Below are 22,077 nucleotides of genomic sequence, written 5' to 3' on the forward strand. Positions count from 1 at the left end.
TGAATGCGTCTCAGTTCAGAAACACTGTTACTGATGTAGGAAATAATTCCTGCTGGAGTGACTTTGAGCAGATCTTTTTCATGCTCAACCAGCAACGTTACACCCTAAGGAGGACGAGGCATAATAGGACTCCTTTAATAGTCTTTTAGTGGCACTATATAACATATTACAACATCTCATTATTTCTGCTCAACCCTGAGTCCTTAGCAGAAATGGATGTGTTAAACCTTCAAACCAATTTACATTATGTCCATAAAAGTGGTCCGCACTATTACTGTGTGCATTCTCAAAAACTTAATGGATCGGTTTACGCTCATATTTACAGCCAACGTCTAAAACAAACATTAGTCAAGCACTAAAAAAGCAAGTTCAGATATTTTTTCATTCTCCGCAGAAAATACGTGCCAACATACATTAGAAACGTTGCTCTAATTAAGCCGACAGGATCAAAATATCAAACATAATCCTTTTAAAAATTGGACATTGTTGGATGACTGAACTCATATGAAATTCAATTAGCCACTAAACTGACCGTAAAATAGTTATGTTTTCTTGGGAGATCAGGTTGCAATAACCTCTAACTTAAATCTGACATAAATACACAAATCAAATAAAAAAAATGATATATACACTCACTGGCCACTTTAATAGGTACACCTGACTAGTACCAGGTTGGACCCCTTTTGCCCTCAAAACTGCCGTAATCCTTCATAGCATAGTTTCAAGAAAGTACTGGAAGCATTCCTCAGATATTTTCTCCATATTGACATAATAGTGAAAAAGTTTCATTTGATTTATGTTTGTAACTACATGTTTTTCTGTTTGTTTTTTTATCCATGGTTGACCCATAACATTATATTGCACAGAATAATTAAAGACCGTTCAGAAATGTGATGTTTTTTTCACTATAACCATTTAGTAAAGTCATGGAAAGCTAAAATTGCATGGCGGACCTCGGTCACGGTAACAAATTAAGCACTGCTCGTGTCCTAACAACACAGTACATGACGAGATTTGCAGTGATAAGAAATTGGGCTGTTTGCACCAGACAAAACATGACAGAAATTTAAATAGCCATTTAGAAGCACAGAATAGTACACTTCAGTGAAATGGTAAGGTTTACAATCTATTTAATACATAGTAAACCTCTTTAATCAGTCTTTATCCGTTCTTCATACCTCGCTTAAATGGTCTAAGATGATTTGACAGATCCTGGATCTGTTAATAAATGATCTCTGTCTAATCTGTTTCTTCAAACAAGTTTGCAAATTAAGTTAAAATGTCTGGATGAACTGATCTGAGATCGCAGCGTGTGTTGTGATAGACAGATCTATCGATCCTCGAAATCATGATCAGCAATGCAACAATTGGCTGAAGGCACAGCAGCGTAATGATATCATCTGATTAATATTCAATTATCCATGTCAGCAAAATTGCATAAAATTTATTGTAAACAGTTTGATAAATATGTTGCGCAATAATTTTCCACATCTGTTGTGAACTGTAAGCTTTAAGCTTTCATTTAGCAGTTTATATGGTTTTAAATTTACAGCGGATTTTCTTTATTATAGTAGGCCTATTCAGGTTTTTTAACTGCCGCAAGGAATAACTTATAATGGCTTAAAATATTTTTTGCGTCAAAAAGCATTTTGATATTGTTAAGTGTGTTCTCGGAAGAGTTTTAAAGACTGAAATGATTCGGGATCGTGACAAATCGTAAATAACCAAATCCAGCTAATTGAGTAATCATCTTGCGTGTGTTTTGAACCAGGGATGCAATACCTATTTCAAACACTGTGTGTCAAACTTACAATATTATTATTATTATTATTATTATTTTATTATTATTTTTTTATTTTATTATTATCACCATCATCATCATTATTGTTAATATTATTTAAAAAATTATTGTTACTGATGTTATAATTAATATTATTATTGAATATAATAATAATAATAATAAATAATAATAATAATAATTATTATTATTATTATTATTATTATTATTATTATTATTATTATTATTATCATTATTATTATCATCATTATTATTATTATTATTATTATTATTTTTATCATTATTATTATCATTATTATCATTATTATTATCATTATTATTATTATTATTATTATTATCATTATTATTATCATCATCATTATTATTATTATTATCATTATTATTATTATCATTATTATCATTATTATTATCATTATTATTATTATTATTATTATTAATGATGTTGTTGTTATTGTTGTTGTTGTTGTTGTTATATTATTAATAGTAGCATTAATAATTATTTGTTATTATACTTATTGTTGTTATTATTATTATTGTTATTATTATTATTATTATCATCATCATCATCATTATCATCATTAATGTTATTATTATTATTATTATTTTTATTGTTATTGATGTTGTTATTGATATTAATATTAAATATAATATTAGTAATAATAATAATAATTATTATTATTAGTAGTAGTAGTAGTATTAATGTTGTTGTTGTATTATTATTATTATTAGTAATAATACTTATTTGTTATTATACTTATTGTTGTGATTATTATTATTATTATTATTATTATTATTATTATTATTATTATTATTATTATTATTATTATTATTGAATATTATAATTCTTATTCTTTTTCATATTCTTATTCTTATTCTTATTATCATCATTATTTATTATTATTGATTATTATTATTGATTATTTTGCTTACCATACTGGTTGATTATTGTAATTGTTTTAAGGGAAAAAACATCTTTAATTTTGGCAAATTATTTCTTAAAATAAGACAATAATTTTGGCTTGTTTAGATTGTAGGCCTTTTTTTTTTTAAATATTTGGTATGTAAGAAAAGCTTTTTCCAGTGTCTTTGCAAGTACATACAGTATACAATTCGCAAGCAATTTCAAGTGAAAACTCCTTCTGTGCCAATTTTCTCAGTGTTGAGACAGAGAATCATTTTGCATACAGCTCCGTAATTGACACAATAACCTCTGCTGTAATGGTGTTAAAAAATGCAATTACACAGCTTCACAGCCTATACGAAATATATATCTTGGACTCCAGCCAGTCTGAATTGAGAGACACGAAAGATAAGAGTGTGGGCATCTACATCGCACTGTGTACATGATGAGGTGAATGTATTCAATGAACAGGGATTATAGGATTATCTCAAGTTTGTGTGGGAAGATGTACTACATGAGTTTGAAGATGCTAGACTAATGTTAAGCTGAGTGGTGACAAAGACCTGTAAACACACACCAGTAATCCCAATGTCTACAGTCAACATGACAAACAGAAAATAACGACAGAAGGTTAAGAAGATGCGAGACAGGAAAAAAGGAGAAAAATACAAGAATAGTGAAATGCAAATGAAAATATCGAACATAATCATGCAGATATTTGGAGAATATTTCAATTCATATCACCTTATTATTTGTATAGCGCTTGTTAAAATGTAGATTGTGTCAAAAGCAGCTTCACATAGAAGATTAAAGTAAATTGAAACAGTGTAGTTCAGTATTCAGAGTTTAAGTTCAGTTCAGTTTAGCTCAGTTCAGTGTGGTCTAATACAGTGGTTCCCAATGCCAGAGTTCACAAGGGGGGCGCGGGAGAGGATAAGTGTTGAGGTAGAAAAAGGCATAAAAATGCTCCACTATTTTATAGGGCTGTACAATTAATCGAAAATCCGGTTTTGATTCCAAACGATTATTAAAAAAGCATTAATCGAGATAAAGTTTATTGCATCATAAACCGCCCCCTTTCCAGTTGTTCACGTTTGTTGCCTCTAAAAGCGCGAAAGACCGCATGCTTATTTGTGTGTGCAGCAAGCACACGCAGTCAGAAGCATGCGGCCGGTCAGTATTCGCTCTCATTCACACACTGAGACGAGCAGCGGAGCGCAGACATCTAAAGTCATCTTAACGTGAGCGCATTAATGGTCAAATAGATGTCAAAACGCTGTTTTTATTGATTATTTATATTAACCCTCATTTGTGTAATAAACAAACGAGTTGAGGATCAAAAGACGTGAAAGAGAAACCATTAAAGAGACAGCGAGAAATATTCCTGCTACCGCCTGTTTTTATCATTAATCAAACAATGACAAAATCCCTCACTAGTCTTGACTGAAGGACTGCTGTAGCTAAATTGTTTTTCTTACAGTGAAGATGCTTAAAGCACAGTTTGTTTAATATTTTTATTCTATTGTATTTATTTCTCTTTCCTTTGCAAGGTGGAAATAACTGTATGTATACACTTGAAGTCAGAATTATTAGCCCTCCTGAATATTAGCAACCATTTTCCAGCCCAATTTCTTTTTAATGGAAAGAAGATTTTTTTTACTTATTTCTGAACATATTAGTTTTGATATCTCGTTTCTAATTACTTATTTCTTTTATCTTTGCTATGATGACAGTACATAATATTTTACTAGATATTTTTCAAAATACAAACATTCTGATTAAAGTGCAGTTCAAAGGCTTAAGTAGGGTAATAAGGCAAGTCATTGTATGACAGTAGTTTATTCTGCAGACAATCAAAAATATATATTGCATAAGGGGGCTAATAATATTGAAGTTAAATTGGTTTCAAAATATTTAAACCTGTTATTATTCTAGCTAAAGTAAAACAAATAAGCCTAGAAGAAAAATATTATAGGAAATACTGTTAAAATTCCTTGCTCTGTTGAACATAATTCTGGGAAATATTAAAAAAATAAATAAAATTCTCAGGAGCGCTAATAATTTTGACTTTAACTGTTAATCGTTTTGAATAATCGTGATTACAAATATGACCAAAATAATCGTTATTATGATTTTCCCAAAATCAAGTAGCCCTACTATTATATATGTATTTTCAAGTATTAAAAAAAATCAAAATCAAAACATGCTTAAAATTCCAATATAATAGTAAAAATAATTACAATAAATAACTTTAAATAATTATTTAAATTTTGCTCACGCAATGTGCTTGTCCAACGCGTCATAAAGGCAAAATCAAAACAAAAATGGCAGAGAAACGTAAATGCAGTGGTTCTTCAGAGGGAAAGAAAAAGATTAGACAAAGATTAGTTTTATTGAAGGCCAAGACAAGTTAAAAGTGATTAATTTATATTTTCTATACATATTATATATTAATATTACACAAACACACACATACAGTATATATATATATATATATATATATATATATATATATATATATATATATATATATATATATATATATATATATATATATATATATATATATATATATAGACAGTACATATGTGTGTGCGTGCGTGTGTATTTATATGGTGGGGGGCTCCAATGTTTGTATATGTTCATGGGGGGGGGGCCCAAAGAAAAAGGTTGGGAACCACTGGTCTAATAAACACTACTGAGAGTCCAAACACTGAAGAGTAATCCATCGAAGCGCAGCTCTACAAGTCTCGAACCATGCAAGATGGTGGCGACAGTGGTAAGGAAAAAACTTCACCAATTGGCGAAAGTGGAGAATTCAATTTGTATAGTAATTTGTATGTAGTATTTGCAGGAAAATACTATACCAGTCATGCCTATTGTTTCATTCAGTGCAATAACTGCTTTTTTTTTTTGTAATGTTTGTAGTACAACTATCTAAAAATCCTTAAATCAAGAACAAATTTTTAGACAAGCAAAATATATCGTCTTGTTTTAGGAAATAATATGGCAAAATTAAGTGAGTTTTTCCTTAAAACAAGCAAATTAATTCCAACGTCGACAGTCAGCATGACAGAAATAAAATAAAATATATACAGTTGATGTCAGAATTATTAATTATTCATTTTTCCCCAATTTCTGTTCTGTTCTGGGAAGATTGTTTCAGCACATTTCTAAGCATAATAGTTTTAAAAACGTATTTCTAATAACTGATTTATTTTATCTTTGCCATGATGACAGTAAATATTATTTGACTAGATATTTTTCAAGACACTTCTATACAGCTTAAAGTGACATTAAAAGGCTTAACTAAGTTAATTAGGTTAACTAGGCAGGTTAGGGTAATTAGGCAAGTTATTGTATAATGATGGTTTGTTCTGTAGATTATCGGAAAAAAAAAATAGCTTAAAGGGGCTAATAATTTTGTCCCAAAAATGTTTTTTTTTAAATTAATAACTGCTTTTATTGTAGCCGAAATAAAACAAATAAGACTTTCCCCAGAAGAAAAAATATTATCAGACATACTGTGAAAATTTCATTGCTCTGTTAAAAATAATTTGGGAAATATTTAAAAAAGAAACTAAAAATCTAAGGGGGCTAATAATTCTGACTTCAACTGTACATATATAAATACATTATCAGTCATGCTTAGTGTTTCATTCACTGCATTCACTGCTTTATTTGTCTTGTTTCCAGTACAAGTATCTACAAATTTCTAACTCAAGATGCATTTTCTAGACAAGCCAAACATATTGTCTTGAAATAATCTGGCCAAATTAAGCTATTATTACACATATTGCGTTGCAGGAATAGAGTATAGAGATTGTAGGAACCCATCTGTTTGGTCAAACTTCAGTCATTTTTATTAATAAAGCACGTTTAAAAATAACAACCGCTGGCCAAAGTACTGTACAAAGTAATTGTACCCCAGTATTTGTAAATTAGTCGTTAGTATTGTGTGACTGATGCTTTTATTTATTTATGTTTTCCCTGCGCTATTTACACTTTTGAATCAAATCAAATCACTTTTATTACATCATCAGCAGTACGTGTGCTATGATGCCTGAAAAGCTTAGCTTAGAATTGCATCATAGGAACTTGATCTTTCTTCCAAAAACTTTTAGGTTGTGAAAAGTGACTTTAATGAATGCTTGAAATAGTGTAAAGTGATATATTGTCTGGGTTGGTCTTGTATATTATGCTACAAAAACCTTTTAATAAACTGCCAGCAAATTTTCTGTTATTTTACTTTATTTTGTTTGTGCAAAAATACCAAAATATTAGTATATTGCAGGAAAGACAAAATGCTTATTTAGAGCCTCTACCTAAATAATAATAATAATAATAATAATAATAATAATAATAATAACGATGATAATAATAATAATAATAATAACAACGATGAAAATAATAATAATAATAATAATAATAATAATAATAATAATAATAACGATGATAATAATAATAATAATAATAATAATAATAATAATAATAATAACAATGATAATAATAATAATAATAATAATAATAATAACAATAATAATAATAATAATAATAATAATAATATTAATAATAATAAAAGTCAATGGCTAAACCATTGCAATTACAACTAATGCTATATTACAGTTATAAGTGAATAATAATATACAAAACTATTACAATGGTTTATGCATCTCTTAAAACCTGTTAAAGAGGAACCTTTTTTTATTTTGGGACTAATGCACTCTACTTGTATGAACTTCAGGAAAATGAAAACTTGACAAGTAAAATAATAATGAACCTGTGAATTTACTTTGAAATACCTTTTGAAAAGATCTGGCATGTTTCCTTCATTTAAAAAAAATGTCTAACATATTTGAAAAATGCTAATAAAGTAGATGGAAGATGAAGTAGTGGATGTGTTAATTTAATTTGATTTAGTCACAATCCTTAAAAAATGCTTCTAAAGAAAAAAATTTCTTTTGAAGTGTAGTAGGGAAAGTACTTGCCCAAACTATACTTCAATATGAAAGACATGAATAAATTAAACTGTAGCACAGTGTGAGAAAACATTCTGTAGTAACAAGATGCCTAACCCTCCTGTTGATTTACATATTGATTTCATATTTCTCTTTCTTATTTTTTTATAGACTTGTTTGTCTACATATGATTGCTTATTATTACATTATATTAGGGTGAAGCAGTGGCGCAGTAGGTAGTGCTGTCGCCTCACAGCAAGAAGGTCGCTGGGTCGCTGGTTCGATCCTCAGCTCAGTTGACGTTTCTGTGTGGAGTTTGCATGTTCTCCCTGCGTGTGGGTTTCCTCCGGGTGCTCCGGTTTCCCCCACAGTCCAAAGACATGCGGTACAGGTGAATTGGGCAGGCTAAATTGTCCGTAGTGTATGAGTGTGTGTATGAATGTGTGTGGATGTTTCCCAGAGATGGGTTGCGGCTGGAAGGGCATCCGCTGCATAAAAATGTGCTGGATAAGTTGGTGGTTCATTCCGCTGTGGCGACTCCGGATTAATAAAGGGACTAAGCCGACAAGAAAATGAATGAATATTATATCATTTCAAACTACTAAACTACAGTCAATAAAGTCACTTTCTTAAACTGCAGAGTTGAATTTTCAAAATCAAAAGTCAGCAAAACAAAGATCAGGATTATAATGCGATCAAATAAATAAAAAAAAAACACATGTGAATCACAAAATAAGGAAACTATTAAATAACAGATCATTTTACAGTGTGCATATAGTAAGCACACACTGAAGTACAAAGGGCGCATTATAAAACGCCCCATCAGATTGGTGCATTTCTGCATTCAGCGCTTATTTCAGACTCTCTTGGCCTGTGTCTGTCCTCATAAAAGCTGAGATATATATCAGAGGAACTTTACCACCCAGCGAGTGACCACGGGGAGATACAAAGTCATGTGGAAGTAATAGGACTCATCAGTCATCCGTCACTCAGCAGACTCTAATCAAACTCCACACACAGCTGGCTTTTAATAACGGGAATGTAAAATAATCATTTACAGTGATCGTCACAGTGTGCGTCTTAATCCACTCTGAGATTTAATCATGGCTGGAAGAACGCAGAGATCAAGCATTTAAAGTCCGCATGAACCGGAAGCAGCGACCTTTTTTTTTTCTTCTTTACGTATTGAGCTTTTTCACATTTGTGGGTTTTTCAGCAGCAGAAGTTTCATTGTTGGTTAACTTACGGCTGGTTTATACTTCTGCGTTGAGCATACCTGTCAACCATCCCATTTTTCCCAGGATTCTCCTGTATTTTGAAGTTCTATTCAACCCAAACTCATTCTGAAAACATAGCCCTGCGGACATTTGTGGAGACTAGGGTTGTAACGGTATGAATTTTTTACGGTATGATAATCGTCTAAAACAATACCACGGTTTGACGGTTTCGCGGTATATGGTATTAAATAGTAATTCTCATAGCAAAGACCCTGAAAAGAATAAGAACACGTTTTCTGACTGAACAAAGGTTTTTCTATGGGGGAAAAAAATGCATTTATTTACTGACAATGTATTTGCCAAAAAGGTCTGGGAATGAACTAAACAGAAAAAAAATGTTACAAAATAATAGAACAGTGAAGCAAATTTGACTTTTTCCATATTTTCAGTTACTATAAACAACACCACTTGTACAATGAACAAATAAAAAAATAAGAAAATAATAAATAATGTGTCAAAGTCCAAATAAACATGGTGCAAATCCTCAGTAAAAAAATAGATATAAATATTTACTATACTATAAATAGTTACATAACGAAACTAGATTCAATATGGAACATCCTTAGGTTTTATGTGCCAGCATGGATATGGTTGTCTGTGGATATGGATTTGGATATGGTTGTATGCAATGCAGACAAACAGCTGCATCTTCATTTGCGTCTTTTGAAAACAGCAAGAGCAGCAGTTCGTCTTTACTGTGTCACTGTTTTGTCATGTTTCTGTGCTGCTGTGCATGCAAAAGTACTTAGTATGAGAATTATTTCATGCAAAACTTTTTTTTTTGCGTTTTATTTAGCCGCGCATAAATGTACAGCCTATCTCTCATTCCGTGTTGTTCAAAAAGCTCATTGTTGGTCCACAAACAAAAGCGAAACCTATGCTTATTGGTTATGATATAGCGAGTTTGAACCAATCTGGGCATGGAGGAGGGACAATGCATCAATGTATCATGTCTGGTTTGTCCGGAGACACAGTGACGAGCGTTTCTTTGTCAAATCAGCGTTGTCAAATTTTGATGACGTAACTGCACTGATTCCGGAGCGTCTGAAAGTCCGCGAATGTTATGTGATACAGCACTGGAAAGCTGAGATTCTCTTTTTTATGACAATCTTTGAATTGTATGAATCGGATCAGCGGATCAAAAGTTATTAAACATTTAAGACCAATACTTATTTTTAGCCGCGGGCGGCTGTCTCGGTCTTTAAGGGTTAAAACCGTTGATATGCAATTGTTCATGGTATCATAATCGTGCACGTTCAAATCGTGGTAAACCGTCATACCGGTATATTGTTACAACCCTAGTGGAGACCGCGTTTTACGTAGCCGGAGGTACGTATGATCGCATTTTTAATATTTTTTTCCAAGTGAACGCTACGGGGCGGTGTGACGCCGCTCCTCTCCTCTTCTTTGCGCTCATCGGCTGGGCTGATGGGTCGCATCTGTGTGGACGGCTCTCCTGCTGCAACCAGTTTGTCTGCTTAGCTCGTTACGTCAGCAGAGCGGAGGCCCGGAGGAGGAGGAGCCGGTGGCAGCGACGACCGGGTTTGAGTCCGGGGAAGAGTGGTTCCAGAAATCAGGTAATATGGAAAACAGAATCCAAAAAATAAAAGCGAACAAGTTCGCGACGGGGCCAGAATGCGGCGAGATCTGAAAACGTGGTCAAAATTGGACGAGGGCTTTTGCTTTTCTTTTCCGGACAACTGGTGGATCCTTCACATCCTTGAACATCCCAAGATTCATTGCGCGCTGATAACGGCAGGACATTTTTTAAAGAAACTCTGCATCACAGTTTTAAATGTATGAATTAGGTTTATTTTACTTGGATATCTAAACGCATGTAAAAAAAAAAAAAAAAAAAAAAGTATAAAATGTCTTACTAAAAAGTGATTTTACAGACAGTGGAGTTGGGTCAATAGACAATCCCATCGTCCATTGCTGATGCTGATAGCCATCATGATGTTGAGCCGGCATCGCAATCTTCTGCCCCACCCAGTCACAGCAGCAAACCGCTCGCAGAAAATACACACTTAGACCCCGTTTACACTAATACGTCTTAGTTTTAAAGTGACATTTTAGAATGAAAACGATCCACGTCCACACTGGTATTTCCAACCCAGGCTCATTCTAGAAACGTATCCTCGTGGACCCGGGAGGTACGTATTTGTGGAGTTTTTGTTTTCGCGAATCCACGAGAGGCCGCTGTGCGTGCTTTATTTTTGCATTTTGAACGACGCTCGCGCTGTTCTCCCGGAAAGCCGCCGGTGGCCGATGTCGAGCGACCATTTGTCCGACTGACTGACTGAATGATTGACTGGACGGTTGGGCAATCAGCCAATCCACCCTCCTCTTCCTCCTCCTCCTTCCCTAAACCCAAGCAACGAATTACAAAAGCCGTCCAGAAAAAGAAAAGCCCTCGTCTCATTTTGACCACTGATTTCACCACATTCTCACCCGTTTATGAACTCGTTCACTTTATTTTTTGGATTCTGTTTTTGTCTTACCTGATTTCCAGAACCACTCTTCCCCAGACTCGAACTTGGTCGCCGCCGTCGGCTCCCCACCGGGTCTCCGCTCCGCCGACGTTCACGACGAGCTAACCGGACAAACTGGTTATGGCGGGAAAGCCCTCCACATGGAGGTGAGCCGTCAGTCGGAAGAGAGCGGGGTCACTCCGCCCCGTAGCGTTAGCTTAAAAAAATCGTGGTCATCAGAAACGTCTGTGGGGCTATGTTTTCAGAATGAGCTTGGGTTGGGTTCACCTAGCATTTCTGAAAAGCCCTTCTTCCACACTATACCGCTGCAAACACACCATGATTTGGTTATGGGTAAAACAAAGACCATGCGGGTCAGGCAGTTGAAACAGTAGGCTACAAATAATTTATTCGTTACGAATTCATTAATTAGTCATAAATAATTAATTCACCGTCGCCTACGATGATGATGCCATCGTCCATCACAATGTTTTACATTAGACATTGTACGATGCCAAATTGGTCGACATCACCCAACCCTAATAGACATGTTTATGTGTAGATGTATGGATCAAAGGACAAATATTACCAGTGTTTGTAAAACTTGTTTTTGCGTCAGATCACTTTGATTCACACTGAGAAAAAAATCGTTACAAATTGTGTTACCGCTTATTACTATAGCTAGGGGACGAATTCATCCTATGTAGGCTAGATCATCTCATTTCAAAGCACTCGGTTTGTCCTGTGTGGACTTTGAAGGATCCAGCTTCTGAAATAAGACACAGCTATAGTTTTTGGTCAGATGTAATCTGAGAATTGACCTGAAAACAAAGGGGAAGTGCATTTTCAGATTTCAATCTTAGAGTACAAGGGCAAAACTTTTTTTATTCTCTTAATGACATGCACAGATGAATTCTTCACCACAAAACTAGCAGTGTTCATTCATTCATTCATTCATTCATTTTCTTTTCAGCCTAGTCTCTTTATCAATCAGGGGTCGCCACAGCGGAATGAACCGCCAACTTATCCAGCATATGTTTTACGCAGCGGATGCCTTTCCAGCCAAAACCCAACACTGGAAAACACCCATACACTCTCTCATTTACACACTCATACACTACGGCCAATTTAGCCCATTCAGTTCACCTAAACCACATGTGTTTGGACTGTGGGGAAAACTGGAATACCTGGAGGAAACCACACCAACACTGAGAGAACCTGCAAACTCCACACAGAAACATCAACTGACCTGGCTCGAACCAGCGACTTTCTTGCTGCGAGGTGATCGTGCTAACCACTGAGCCACCGTGCTGCCATATTTAAACACTTAAAACAAAAGAAAGTTAAATGTATTTCTATTTTTCTTATATCAACATTTTGTGACGCCCCAAAACTAGCAATGTGAGCTAACAACATCAATATGCTTAGTTTTGATTTCATGTGTACTTTAAAGATAAAGCTGGTCCCAGAAACGCATCACAATGAAGCCACAAGTGTTCGCATTAAGCCCAACAGTAGATCTCTGACAGCGAACAAGCAATTAAAGCAAAGCCCGCTCGTCTCTACAGACTCGCTGTCTACTTTTAGAATTAAAGAGCTACACTGATGTTATTGTCAAGCCATCTTATTAACATAATATCACATTATTATGCTTTTCAGCTCACGGAAATGCTTTTGAGGAGACAGTCATGTCTAGACAGGCTTAAATGTATTTATGTTTGTTGTAATCTTACAGATGAGATATATTCAATCATTCATTTTCCTTCCACTAAGTCTCTATTTCACAGGTTGCCACAGCGGAATGAACCGTCAACTATTCCAGCTTATGTTTTACTTAGCAGATGCCCTTCCAACTGCAACCCATCACTGGGAAACACCCATACACACTTAATCAAGCACAGACTCATACACTACAGTCAATTTAGTTTATTCAATTCCCCTATAGTGCATGTGTTTGGACTAAGGGAAACCAGAGCAGGTGGAGGAAACCCATGCCAACACGGGGAGAACAGGCAAACTCCACACAGAAATGACAACTGACCCAGTACTAACCACTGAGCCACCTTGCTGCCCCAGATGAGATACATTTCCCTAACATTTTAAGTAAATTGTATAAACTCTTCACACAGTTTTTCTACTCAACTAGATAAAATAAAATAAAATATTTCACTAAAATAAAATTGAATGTTTAAAAAAAAATTCAAATTAAATTAAATTAAGTTAAATAGTTCACTAAAATAAAATAAAATTAAATTAAAATAAAATAAAAATGAATTTTATTTTTTTTTGGCTCTTTTGCCTTTTTTTATTATTAAATTGAATATTGGTGCACTCTTGTGATTTGTGTTTTTTATCCTCTTCTCTAAGTCGCTTTGTATAAAAGCAGCTGCTAAATGATAAAATTTTAAAATAAATGTAAAATTTCACATTCAAAATGCACTAAAACTACCAAAATGATGTGTTACTAAGCTATTTGTATTTTTTTATTTGTCTTATAATTATTTATTTATTTATTTATTTATTTATTTATTTATTTATTTATTTATTAATTTTTATATTTATTAAATTTTATTTTATTTTATGTATGTATTAATTTTTATTTGTATTTATTTATTTATTTATTTATTTATTTGTCTTGTAATTAATCAATTTTGTTTATTTATTTATTTATTATATTTAGTTACTATATACTTCAGTTAAAAAGTAACTCAATTTATTCGGCTTAATTTCTTTATTTATCAGAGGTCACCAGAGTGGAATGAACTGCCAACTATTGCAGCATATTTTTTTATTTTTGCAGGGGATGCCCTTCCTGCTGCAACCCAGTACTGGGAAACACCCATACACACTCACACTCATATTCACTCACACACACACATGCACTATGGTCAATTTAATTTTATTAAATTCCCCTATAGTGCATGTGTTTAAACTGTGGGGCAAACCAGAGGGTGAAGGGGGAACATGCTAACTCCACACAGAAATGCCAAGTGACCCAGCCCGGACTTAAACCTGCAACCTTTTTGCTGTGAGGCTACAGTGCTTATAACTGAGCCACCGTGCTGCCTAATCTATTTATGTATATATATATATATATATATATATATATATATATATATATATATATATATATATATATATATATATATATATATAGCGTGGAGGAAGATTCGAATCTGAACAACCCCTCTGTGAATATAATGCTCAGCTCCTCTGAAAGAAGATGTTTAAACTCAGTTTTTAGATGATGTTGGGATAAATTCCTTGAGACTGCTTTATCTGTAGCCTCGGGGCTTCATCAGATCTGTGCTGTACGTGGACACATACACCTATGATTTAAAGCAATTATGTGTCGGAGCAGGATTTCCCAAATGAGCTCGAGGAATTGCAAGAGGAAATTTATGAGATTACAATCTCCTGAGATTCGTGAGATTATGAGATTATGGAGATTATGATCTGAATGTCAATGTTAAATTGAATCACAATATATCTTATCATCTCACAAATTGAAAATATAAATATACTTATATATGGATGTAAGAAGAGAAACGGAGCAGGGTCAACAGACTGAGAGTTTCAGAAAAAAAAACATTCAAACATGAGAAAATTAAGTAGTTGTATTTAAAAAAAAAAATTTCAATTCATAAAATGTGTTGTAAAAATATAGTTAAATTTCTTAATATTTATTTATTTATTGGTTGATTTCATTAGGCTATTAATTTTATTTTATTTTTTTATCATTTGTAATTGTATTTAATTATTATTTATTTTTGTATCTTAATCATTTTTTTTATTTATTTTTTTTATTAAGAAAAAGCATTATGTATTTATATCATGTATTTATATAGTTGGGTAATATGAAGTAATATAGTGAGGTTCAACAAATTCTGGTTGTAAAATCTAATTTGACCATAGAAAAAAAAAGACATACAAAACTGTATTTATTAAAAGTACGTCCATTATTACATTTTAAAAAATAAATACCAAACTTAAACAGAAAAACTATGTTGCCAGATTTAGAAAAATAATTTGTTAATTCATTGGTTAATTCAACAATAAAATAAAATAAACAGAAAGAATTTCTTTAAATATCCTGTACAATTTTAATACTTTGTCTTGTTGTTTATTTTTATTTATTTATGTATTTATTTTTTGTTTGTTTATTTATCCTCTATATATATATATATATATATATATATATATATATATATATATATATATATATATATATATATATATATATATATATATATATATATATATGTATGTATATATACATTTTTTTATTATTTGCATTTGTTTTTCTTTCTTATTTATTCATTTTTCTTACACATTTATTTAAGTAAGAACATTATATGTTCATAAAGTAAAGGTAATATTAGATATTTTAATATAATATTTAATATTATATTTTTATAAGTCTTGTAATTAATTGATCTACTGATACATTCATAATTTATTATTTTTATTTGAATTTATTATTTATTTTCTTAATGGTTTATTTTAAACAATAAACTGATATTCAACAAATTCTGGTAAAAATATATATATATTTACCCTGCAAAATGACATAACTATTTATTAATTACAAATTTTTCGGACAAATAATTATTGTATTTAGTTTAAAAATAAATACCTTATTTAAACAGAAAAAAAGGATGTTGACAGATTTAGAAAAATAATTTGTTAATCAGAAAATCATTTCTGTTTATAAAATAAACAGAAATATTTCTATAAATATTCTGTAAATTTTAAATCCTGTAAATTATTATTATTATTATTATTATTATATGTATTTATTTATTTATTTTTATTATTATTTATTTATTCATTTATGTTTTCATTTATTTTATTTTATTTTAATTTATTTCTTTATTTATAATTTATTATTTTTATTGAATTATTTTTTCATTATTTCTATTTTTTATTCATTAATTCATCGATTCATTTAAACATTTAAAAAATATGTAAAATAAAATAAACTGAAATATTTCTATAAATATCCTGTCAAATTTAAATCCTTTAAATGAACATTTTTGTAATTATTTATTTTATTTGTCTTGTATTGTTCTATTCACTTATTTAGTTTATTGTAATGTATTTCTTTATTTTGTTCTTTAATTCATTTATTCATACAACAACAAAACAATTAAATTAAATTAAACTAAACTAAATTAAATTAATATTTCCATAAGACCCTGTGTTCTTTTACTTAAGCTATTTAAAGTATGTACATATAAAATATTTTAAGCATTTGGAAAAATGTCAATCTATAATGGAGAACATCATATTTGAGGTAAAATGCATGCAGTTCAATGGTTTTAAAGGAGGCATTCAAAATGCATGTTAATTTTCCTCCCTCAAATTCTTATGCCAATAATTGAATATGGAATTTAAAAAAGAAAAAAAGAGTGGCATTCAATTAGAAAAATACCTAGAAGGCATTTGGATCCTACTTTACATTTCACCTTTAACTTGATGATTCCAAACTGAAACCCGTCTCTTTTTCTCGTTTTTCCGCCTTGTGAATCCTGAAGCATCATGCAGTTTGCTGACCTTTAAATAGTCAAAAAGCTGACATCTGTCTTTGATGAAGCAGAAGTGTTTCTTGAAGGGTGGCATTGAAACGACTGCGAGTGAAATAATGTAAGTGACACGCAAAGATACGATCCTGCCATCGCAAAGGACAGAAATATCCTGGAGGACCATGACCACCATAATAATCATTGATATTCAGACGGGTACAGAGGGCGATGGTATTTGAGAATCGTTCAGGCGTCAGGCCATTCACCTCTAGTGTCAGAGACGATTACACGCTAATTGAAGCAATCTAGCCTAGCCGCTAATCACTCTTAAAGGAACCTCCCTTTTATCACCTTGTTCTTCCGAAGAGTCCATAGAAGAGGCGTCTTTCACACTAAATCACAGAGACGCCAGAGGAAATCTAAAATATATGCACTCTAATACGTGACCTTTCTCAAGGACATTGTGCTGAATGTGTGTGTGTTAATATGATGTATGCATGAGTGTTGATCTCACATGACCACAGTGTAGATGAAATGCCTTAGCTTTAACTATTGATAAGCCCCTCCTCTCAAGTGCGGGTCAGCCAGTGGTATTAATTGATCAATGGCTGTAAATGATTTATAAGCTCCTCCCCTCATTTACAGTTGTGCCAAATGGATTTAAATAATTGATAAGCCCCTCCTCTTAAATGAAGATCCGCCAATGGCAGTTATCGATCAATATGCCCTTCCTCTCAAATGATGAGCAAATTTGATGTAATTGATCAATAAGCCCCTCCCATTAGATGCAGCTTAGGCAACTGGATGTAATTTATTGGTAGACTCCTACCGACAAATTAATTAACTGGTAAGCCCCTCCCATCAAATGCAGATTAGCCATTGGCAGTAATTAATTGGTAAGCCCCTCCCATCAAATGCAAATTAACCATTGGCAGTAAATGATTGGTAGGCCCCTCCCCTCAAATGCAAATCAGCCAGTGGCATTTATTGATCAACAAGCTCCTCCTTTTGAATACAGATCAGCCAATTGGATGTAGTTGATCAGTAAGCCCCTCCCATTAAATGCAGATGAGCAAATTGGTTGACCCCTACCCTCAAATGTGGATGAGCCAATTGGATGTTATTGATTTGTCAAGCCCCTCCCATCAAATGCAGATTAGCCATTGGCAGTAATTAATTGGTAAGCCCCTCCCATCAAATGCAAATTAACCATTGGCAGTAAATGATTGATAGGCCCCTCCCCTCAAATGCAAATCAGCCAATGGCATTTATTGATCAACAAACTCCTCCTTTTGAATACAGATCAGCCAATTGGATGTAGTTGATCAGTAAGCCCCTCCCATTAAATGCAGATGAGCCAATTGGTAGACCCCTACCCTCAAATGTGAATGAGCCAATTGGATGTTATTGATTTTTCAAGCCCCTCCCATCAAATGCAGATCATTCAATGGTAGTTATTGTTCAACAAGCTCCTCCTCTCGAATACAGAAGAGCCAATAGCACTAATTGTTCAACAAGCACAATTAGCCCCTCCCATCAAATACAGATTAGCCATTGGCAGTAATTAATTGATAAGCCCCTCCCCTCAAATGCAAATCAGCCAATTGTATTTATTATGAACAGAACTCCTCTTTCAAATGCAAATGAGTCAATGACAGTAATTGATTGGTCGTTAATTAATTGGTAATTAATTAATAAATGGATTGAATTCAAAAAGTAATTGTATCGTAAAAAAATCTTGATGGTTCTGTGGGTCTCGTTTATCAAATCTGAGCTTTATTTTGTATTTTCAATTGGATTGGAGTCAGGTGATTGGCTGGGCCATTCTACAGCTTGGTTTTCTTTCTCTGAAAGCATCTGAGAGTTTATTTGCCTGTGTTTTGGGTCATTGTCTTGCTGAAATGTCCACCCTGGTTTCATCTTCATCCTCCTGCTAATGTAGATGTTGGACTGAAGCAGCTGATATTCATTTACACTAAGGAAGGGCAGAGGGTTGCTGAAGACCTAGATATTTCAGCTGCTGTCTGGTCTTTCATTGCATTTCTACACCTTCCTTTCTTTATATGTTTGATACTTTTTCCCTGCATCATTTCATTTCATTATGCATAACTTCATTTGTGAAATAATTAGCTTTGTTTTCTTTGCATATATGAATTTCTTTGGTTGTTACCAACATGTGGTGAAAATTTCAAGTTAACATCACCTTTAGAAATATGTTTTCTGAGAAAAATGGTGACGTGTTCAATACTTATTTCCCCTACCGTAATCCAAAAACAACATATGACAAGGTTTTCACACTGACAGCTGTTATTGTAAGACATTTAAAGGGATAGTTCTACCAAAAAATGAAAGTTTACTCACCATTAACTCTGCCTCAGTTGGTCCCAAAAATGTATGAGTTTCACACAGACACAAACACACACACTTACACACACAACACGCACAGGACAAGGCAGCTGGAGCCACTCCCTTCAGATTCAACACACATGATCGCGTTCATCAAATTTGCTTAAACTAAGCGTTCTAAAGTATGGCTGAATTTCACAAGGATTCTGACACAACAACGCGAGGCAGATACTTACGTTTAAGGGGGAAGCACGTCAAAGTTAATAAAACATTGGAGGGTGCATGCTGAAAGGCAGAGGAATGCGCTGTCTTTGACAGCTCGTGACTTCATCTGGCACTTCATTCACATGGACACCAATACTCTGCTTTTAATATGATTAAGATAATACTCTTATTAAGAGTCTACCATGTAAACTGCGATTTTTAAATACCCTAAAGGACCACCGAGTCATGCGCTATCCAATTCCATTAAAACAAAAGTTTAAAGTTAAAAATAAAACACCCGAAATTAGATGAAACTCTGGATGAAATTCTGGAGAGGCTGGTGATGCGACATTAATAGTTTTATACTGAAACTTGCCTTCAAAAAGTGCTTCCTTGGTCTTATCCATATTTATCTTCACGTTAAACACATGTCCACCACAACAGGAAAAAAACTGCCACTGCGTTAATTCCATAATTTTAAAATTTTTTTTTACAATTTTAACAGCACTAATATATATATATATATACATATACACGCACACACACACCTAAGCCCTTGATCATTTGTTTAAAAAAATATATAAAAATACAAAATTTGGCAACCAATTGCCATTTACATCCAGAAACTCGTATTATGGAAGTCAATGGCCATAAGTTTTCAACATCTTTTTAAATATAACTTTTTTAATGTAATTTATTTTAGGGCGAAGCAGGTCGCTGGGTCGCTGGTTCGAGCCTTGGCTCAGTTGGCATTTCTGTGTGGAGTTTGCATGTTCTCCCTGCGTTTGCGTCGGTTTCCTCCGGGTGCTCCGGTTTCCCCCACAGTCCAAAGACATGCGGTACAGGTGAAATTGGTAGTCTAAATTGTCTGTAGTGTGTGTGGATGTTTCCCAGAGATGGGTTGTGGCTGGAAGGGCATCCGCTGCATAAAAACTTACTGAATAAGTTGGCGGTTCATTCCGCTGTGGTGACCCCGAATTAATTATAAGGACTAAGCCGACAAGAAAATGAATGAATGAATGAATGAATAATTTATTTTATCCTTTGGTGTTTAACAGCAGAAAGAAACTCAAACAGGCTTGAAACAAGTCGATTAAGAGCGATTAAAGAGGTAGTAAACGTTTACAGAATTACCCCACTTTGGTGAACTATCCCATTAACTTGGCTTGTTAGTCTAAATTAGCAAAAGCACCTAATGGGAAGGGCAGCACGGTGGCGCAGTGGCTGGCACATTCGCCACACAGCAGGAACGTCGCTGGTTCGACCTCGGCTAGGTCAGCTGGCGTTTCTGTGAGAAGTTTGCATGTTCTCCACGTGTTGGCGTAGGTTTCCTTTGGGTGCTCCGGTTTCCCCCACAGTCCAAAGACATGTGCTATAGGGGAATTGGAAAAGCTTAAGTGTGTAAATGAGTGTGTATGGATGTTTCCTAGTGATGGGTTGCAGCTGGAAGGGCATCCCCTGCATAAAAGACATATGCTTGATAAGCTGGCGACCCCAGATAAATAAAGGGACCAAGCCCAAAATTAATGGGGAGGAGCTTATACCAATAGATTGACTAAGAGCAATCAACAGCACACGAGATTAGCAACCCAAGCTCATTCTGAAAACGTAGTCCCGTGGACTTTTCTGAAGACTGCGAAATACGTCCTGGGAGGTACGTATGGCTGCATTTCATTGTTTTTATTTTTATTTTTTAAAGATTTATTTTTGGCCTTTATTATTAGATAGGACAGATTTTAGACAGAAGGTGAAGTGGGAGAGAGAGACAGGGGGTAGGGAAATGTCATCGAGCTGGGATTTGAACTCGCGACGCCCTGACGTGCTATTGCACCATATGTCAGCGCGCTAACCACTATGCTATTGAGCCGACTGCATTTCATTTTTTTAAGCGAACGCTACGGGGCGGTGTGGCGCTGTTCTCTTTCGCGCTAGCCGGCTGACAGCTTACCTCCATGTGGAGGGCTTTCCCGCCGCAATCAGTTTGTTCGGTCAGCTCATCATGTGCGTCGGTGGACTTCAAATGCAGAGAGGAGGAGTTGACAAAGGCGTCCGGGTTCGAGTCCGGGGAAGAGCGGTTCCAGAAACCAGGTAAGACTAAGGGTGCTTTCACACCTACACTTTTGTTTCGGAACGTATCTCGTTTGCCCAGTTAGCGCGGTTCGATTGGCATATGTGAACAGGGCAATCGCGCTCTGTTCCGCGCCAAAGTAATCGCTCCGAGATCGCTTGAATGAGGTGGTCTCGGCTCGATTGAAACGAACCCTGGAGTGGTTCGATTGCAGTGAGAAAGCGATCCGATCCGAGCGCGGTTATATCACAGTGTTTTATGGATATGTAATAGGCTTACGGCTATATGAAGAGAGAATTATGGGTAGGGCGGGAAGTTTCGCGAGTCTTCGGATGCCCGCAAACGAGTGATGATCTCCCGGTAATCTCGCGTCTCTCTCCCAGTCCTCAAATAGGCATCGTCGCGCACCCTTCTCACCCCTCCCCACCGCGTCTCTCCTCAGACACGTCACGCGCGCACACCCTGTCAATCACCACCAAACCACCACCTCTCCTGACAGCTGAGCGGGACACTGCAAAATAAACCCTGA

At 34.2% G+C, this 22,077-nt stretch overlaps 1 protein-coding gene across 1 annotated transcript in view; it reads left to right on the forward strand.

The window, feature by feature from the left end:
• The window catches only part of nsd1a (nuclear receptor binding SET domain protein 1a), a 1,446,438-nt gene extending 1,437,086 nt beyond the window's left edge, over nucleotides 1-9,352 (forward strand). The window contains exon 12 of the transcript XR_015507841.1: nucleotides 9,324-9,352. The gene's annotated coding sequence lies outside the window, so the exon portion shown is untranslated. The remainder of the gene's footprint in view (nucleotides 1-9,323) is intronic.
• Nucleotides 9,353-22,077: the final 12,725 nt, after the last annotated feature.

The sequence above is a fragment of the Danio rerio genome, chromosome 14 (assembly GCF_052040795.2).
Source record: "Danio rerio strain M-AB ecotype USA chromosome 14, GRCz13ab, whole genome shotgun sequence".
NCBI lineage: Eukaryota > Metazoa > Chordata > Actinopteri > Cypriniformes > Danionidae > Danio > Danio rerio.